A 6,408-nucleotide genomic window follows, 5' to 3' on the forward strand; every position below is an offset into this window, starting at 1 on the left:
TATTTAGACCTCTCTTATCCACAAATATATTTGCTTGCTGAGCCCACACTGAAAGAAACCAATTTTAATCAAATTTGCTTTGTCATACCCACATTTTTGGATCTTTTTGTTGGATTTAAATCTAGTTATTTTAAGATTATGTTCAATATTGCCTAAAAATATTTCCATTATAAGCGTGATTTTTTAATATATATGTTCATTGTTAAAGAAGTCAAAAGTTACAATTTTTAATTATAAATATTTGACAACATTTTTTAAAATTTTAATTACATTTGAAGATTTCAATTATAAATACTATTGTATGCATAAAGAATATAAAAAATTATGTTAAATATAACTATCAAAACTAAAATTATTTTATTTTTGGGTAAGAACCATCAATGACTAATAGCCTTAAACCATGTGTGAAGGAAAGTCCAAAGACTATTCTCGTCCTTATCAAGGGAGATGCCACATATCTCTCATTTTCGACAAACAGAAACATTTTTGTTTTAAATATATAAAAAAGTAAAATATACGATATTTGAACCTAGTTTTATTTAGAAGGCTAAAGATAAGATTTATTTGTAAAGATAACTTTAATAAAATTTTTGATTAGGTAAAAACAGGTTTTGAAAGGTCCCAAAACCTTGTACATCAGATCTAAAATTATTACAATATAAGGCCCAAATACAACAGTGTGATTCACCAAACAAAGATAGGGAACAACCAACAAAAGTTTATAATAAATATCATGTCTGATATTAGACATTTTGTCATCGATAAAAATCCTTATAAAAAATTATAGCTATGCATTTTTTCACATATGCTCCAAACAAATAAATGCAATTAAAAGACAAACAAGAATAGTAAAAAGTAAATTTCATCCTTCTGACTATTGCAACACTTGCACTCTACTCCATCATCACGCACTATACTTTTTTATGCATTAGTAGCCCATTCAAAGAATCCACATCCATCGTGTCCCTACATTAGCAAATCTTCATTAGTTCCTAGTATAATAATTATTTATTCATTACACTAATTTCTAAGAAAATTAATAACGACCTTTTTCTTATTCGGGCAAGACCAAAATTTATGCCCAAGGTTTTTTTTTGTGTTGGAGATTTTCAGCAAACAAGGGCCAGCACCACATCGACATGTTGGCACATTGATTAAAGCCATCAACCCTGCAACATAAAAAATACATTAGTTATATGAAAATACACATACTATAATAAAAGTCTTTTAAATCACTATACAAAATCTTTATAATCATTATTAAAAGCCTATTTAAATATCAATTTATATAGCCGAGGAGTTGTTCACAAAAAAATACATCATTGCATCTATTTTAGTTTGAAATTCGATTGGATCATTATATCAAGCGATATGAAATCCTAAAAATGGTAAATATAGCATCTCCTACTACTGCATTATTTATGGGAGTGAAGAATCAAATAGTAGGTTTATGAAAATGAGAAAAAACATGACTAGAAAGAAGATATCAACATTGTGCACACCCAAAAAAAAGGACATTGTCCAAATTAAGACATTATCCATAGGAGCCAAATAGCACAAGAGTTAGTAATGTTGATGTAGATATTACTAAACAACAAAAGAGCTAGTAATTTTGATAGGAGTCAAACAACACAAGTGAATATTATAGTCAAACAACACAAGAGTTGTAATGCTGATAGGAGTCAAACAACACAAGTGAATATCACAGTATTCGGCATTTTACCCAACAAAATAATGTGAAGCGGGCTAGACACCATGCAAACTGTTTGACCAAATGCCTATCCAAGTAGCTCAATAGAAGTCAGGGACTAATGTGTAAAGAATTTGGTACCAATAGCTATCAAATCTGCAAATAATTCTATGATTAATGCAAATGACTAAGTCCACCGTGTGGGTTAATATATAAGAAGAGCAAGTACAAGCATCTTTAAATATTTAAACAAGTGAAGGAAATGAATAATTTCCATATACACTTGTCATAAAGTCATAGAAAAGCTTATAAAAATATGTTTTACAGGTAATAAAAATATGTATTGTAGCTGATAATATCATAAGGCATGCATAAGGCATGCTATGAAGCAGTCAATATAAAGGTCACTATAATTTGAAATAGTTTTAACAAAACCTCTAGAGTCCTTCATACTTAAGTTGTATGTATTTGACTCTCTCCCCCTCGGTCATTCTCAAGAAGCCTTTTGCTCTTTTGGTTTCAACCAAAAAATCATCATAGGTCTTTATCATTGAATCTTCACTAATCCTATGAATGCCTTTGAGGGCATCATATATTTTCTCTCCAACAGATTCAAAATCCTCTTCATCCACTTTGACAATGTAAGGCTTTAACATGCCCTCATGGATCCTATTCATGGCTTCACAAATGGTATCCATCGAACCAACCATGCTCACCTTCTTTCTATTTCCCTTCCTTGATGAAGATGGTGATATTCTCTAACTACCACTTGCACTTGATTGGTTGGATTGAGCAAATTCTTCATCTAAATGACTATCAACATCAACTGGTATAATGAAATCCCCAACATCATCAAGATCGATGGCCTCATCCATAATGTTCCCTTCCTCCGTCTCCTGAGCCGTGGTAGCTACATTACCTTTTGTCATGTCATTTTCCACAATGAAGGCTAACTCATTATAGTATTGGAATGGCTGCCTTTTATACACTTTTGCATTTTTTAATTCTTTCCTCTACGAATTGGGAAACAATTGAAATGGTTAGTTGTCTTTCAATACTAAATTTACAAATATAAAGTTATATGTAAACAAAATGAATATTAAATGCCACTTTACCTTCAACAACTCATTCCAAAAACTATCTTCAGCATCCACACACTGTGTACCTTCATTGCATGCAAAGCCACTTGTATTTCTTAAATCTTTCATTACTCTAAATCCCACTTTCCATGTTTTTAATTTATTCTTCAAATTATCCTTGGTCAAATTTTGCTTCAGCTCATCATTGAACTGCCTTTCAATGGTAGTCCAAGCTTCCTTTTTGAAACCACCTTCACCTTTTCGGCCTAGTTGTACTTGCTCTTGAAGCAACTCAAGGAATTTGTGCTCCATATCCCTAGTCCATAGCACCCTATTCGTAGAAGGTGCATTGCTGACTTGTGTTTCTTGAGCCATGCTAAGGAACATAACAATCTTAGTCTATGTCATTATTTGATACAATGTTGTATGCCTTAAGATAGGAAAACATTTCTTGAGAATGCCAAATGTATGCTCTATCGTATTCTAAATTGAGGAGTGTCGGTGATTAAATAGCTCTTGTGAAGATTTAATTGAATTTTCTCTACAACACTCCTTTAGATGGTAGTGTGTACACCAATAACGGGCAAGAAATCTAGGTACATTTGAATATCCCGCATCAACCAAATAAAATTTACCTACACAAATGTACAAAAAGTATATTGATATAACCTTGACACATCTCTCATAAAATAAAAGGAATTAAACATTAACAAGTTGATTGTACGTACCGGGGGGAACTACTAGTGGATCTAATCTGGACAAAGTAGAAGCAAGAACACAACTATCTATTGCAGACCCTTCCTAACCAGCAAGAATGTATTGAAACTTATAATCAAAGGAACACACACCCATAACATTCTGTGATAGGTTGCCTTTTCTATCACAATATTTAGCTTGTTTGTCGATATCAATAGTTGTCGATATATGGGTCCCATCTATTGCTCCAATACAATCCTACAAATCATGAATTTGCATTAAAAAGCATATTATTATGAGTAATAATCAACATAAAAAATATATGGCAATAGGAGATGTACCTTGAAGTAGGGATCAAAATGATCCTTCCCAAGAATTTGAGGAGGAGAGTTTGGCTTAGTGGGAAATATATAGTCAACATGGAGTGCTAAGATAGCCCTCAAGACCTTATGGAAGTATCTATTAATTGTCTCTCCCGACTGACCAAAATTATGAGCAATCTTGTGATTCCTCAAATTGTGCCCAAGTGTGTGGAGGAACATCACTAGTTGTTCTTCTAAAGTGATGTTGCAAGAACCTCTAATGATTTCTTTTTGCCTAAGAATAGTGGATAGACAAAAGAAGGTTGATCTACTCATATGAAGTTGGTCATGGAAATCAATCTCATTTGAATGAATAATACTCTTATAAAATGGGATTTCATCTCTTATATGCTTACGCCTTTCTCTTCTTGCTTCTTGTGCAGATGTTGCAATGGATATTGCAAGTGTGACAAGAGAAGCTGCAAGTGCAAGCATGATTCTAGTCCTCCTACCAATGAGACCATGAATCCTTGGATCATTAGAAAGATCCATCGATGACCTAGAAAAAAAATTAGTACCAAAGATGAGGAGAGTGAAATCTAAAACAAAAATCAGTTTGCTAACATGAAATCTGAAACAAATGATAGTAATGAAATGCCAATAGTATATACTATATATAAGTTATGCAATAAAACATGCATATTATCAAAAAGGTAGAGTAATATAGTATGTCTCGCTAATGTGTACAATTATTCTTTTATAATCTAAGTCCATTGTTTTTAAGCAATCACATCACGAAACAATGTGCACACATGTAGTAATCCTATAATTAACCAATAATGTTATAAGCATCAAACATAAGGAACAAAAAAGGAATACATTCAGAATTAGAATAATACAGAAATCAAATCAACAAGTCATTAGCAAGCATCGCGAATATACCTTTAGCAATATCATGTAACAACAGGAAATAAAAGACAGTAAAAATGATCTTCCTGGCTTAAAATCATAATTGCATTTGATATAGCACCTAATAATATTGTAATCTTTGAAGATCGCAAGATCAAGCTTTCATATGTCAAACCAAAACCATATTTACTCTGTCTAAATTATTACAGTTTGAATAATGGGCCATCCTCTATTCATGATATTGTTTGTTGTTGTGCTTTTGTTTGGGTGGGATGTATCTACACAGACTTCAAATTCAAGTTGCCCACTACAATTCAATGTAACTGAGGCCAAAAGTTACGAAAATTGCAATAAATTACAAGCTTTAGGAGATACTTTATCATATACCTTTTGTTGTAAAGAATGGTTCTTTGGACATAGCTTTCCAGGTTGCCCCTGCTTCTTCAAGGGGCTGGGTGGGTTGGGGTATAAACCCTAATGGGGTTCAAATGATTGGCACACAAGCCTTGATTGCCTTTAGATTGAGTAATGGATCAACTATTGTTGATACATACAATGTGGTCTCTATGACTGCTACTCTGAATCCATCATCTATTAGTCTCAATGTGATAAAAAAGAGTGTTCTTTATGAGAGTAGCAGTGTGAAAATAAAAATATTTGCCTCCTTGCTACTCAGTTCCAATCAAACAAGTATAAATCAGGTGTGGCAAGTGGGAAGCTCAGTAATAGGATCATCTCTTGGTGTATACAATACTACTACTGCTAATCTCAACAGTTTAGGGACATTGGATCTTCAAAGTGGATCCACCTAGTAACATTGTATATTTTAATCCATGCACTGGTTATGTATGAAAGGAACTCATTCTATCTAAATAGCCTTTACATTGACCACAAAATAAATTGTCTAAGCCCTACTATATAAATAAATGCCATATAATTGTTAATGCTTTCACTTAATTGTTTGAGTCTCTTCCATTAAATGTTTCCTATCAGATGAATTCTTTTGATCAAAATTATTTATCATTCCTTGGAACGTTGATCTGTTTGCAAGTTTGAGTAGAATTGAAACATTGAAACTCGTCAATGACCCCATCAATCATGGGCATAGTATTCAATAGGTGACTTATAGTTATTAATGCATTCATTACTAAATATCATACCAAGAATCTTGCTATTGTGCAAAAAAAAATTGAATCTACAAGTTAGGAAAACCCTAGGTGGAACCAAAACAAGGTATCTATTTAGGAAACTGTGGGAATAAGTCTAACTGAGTTTACATTTATCATTCATGTGTCATAGAGTTTGAGTAGGACTCAATTAAAGACTGTAGAGCTACTCATCATTTCTATCACTTCACAAGTTTGCTATCAAAATTGAGATTTATAGGAACGTTGTTGAAACTTGAATGTCTATTAAATCACATTATATTATAAATATGTATTGTTGTTACATTTTATAAATTAGAAGAACCAATAGATTTTTATGCAGTTCTATCTATGATCATCTTTGTTACTTTTGTTGGTGATATATCTCTATTACTTTTGTTGTTGTGTTTTCTCTATTTAACAGCTTCATGGACAATGTAGAAGATATGATGACTTAAAAAATGTTTTGTATTGTATTCTTTTCTGGAAAGGTTGAAGATCCTGGAATAACCAACTAGCCATGGCCTTGCTTCAATTTAAATTAACAATTAATTCTAATCAGAGATTGAAAAGTGATTATGGATCAG

At 32.3% G+C, this 6,408-nt stretch overlaps 2 pseudogenes; one reads left to right on the top strand and one right to left on the bottom strand.

Moving 5' to 3' along the window:
- Positions 1–348: 348 nt before the first annotated feature.
- On the bottom strand, positions 349–478 carry LOC149534393 (U6atac minor spliceosomal RNA; annotated as a pseudogene).
- A 4,415-nt stretch (positions 479–4,893) lies between these two features.
- On the top strand, positions 4,894–5,488 carry LOC149534394 (cytochrome b561 and DOMON domain-containing protein At5g35735-like; annotated as a pseudogene).
- Positions 5,489–6,408: the final 920 nt, after the last annotated feature.

The sequence above is a fragment of the Cupressus sempervirens genome, chromosome 10, assembly GCF_028749045.1.
Source record: "Cupressus sempervirens isolate cs-2001-9-10 chromosome 10, ASM2874904v1, whole genome shotgun sequence".
Lineage (NCBI taxonomy): Eukaryota > Viridiplantae > Streptophyta > Pinopsida > Cupressales > Cupressaceae > Cupressus > Cupressus sempervirens.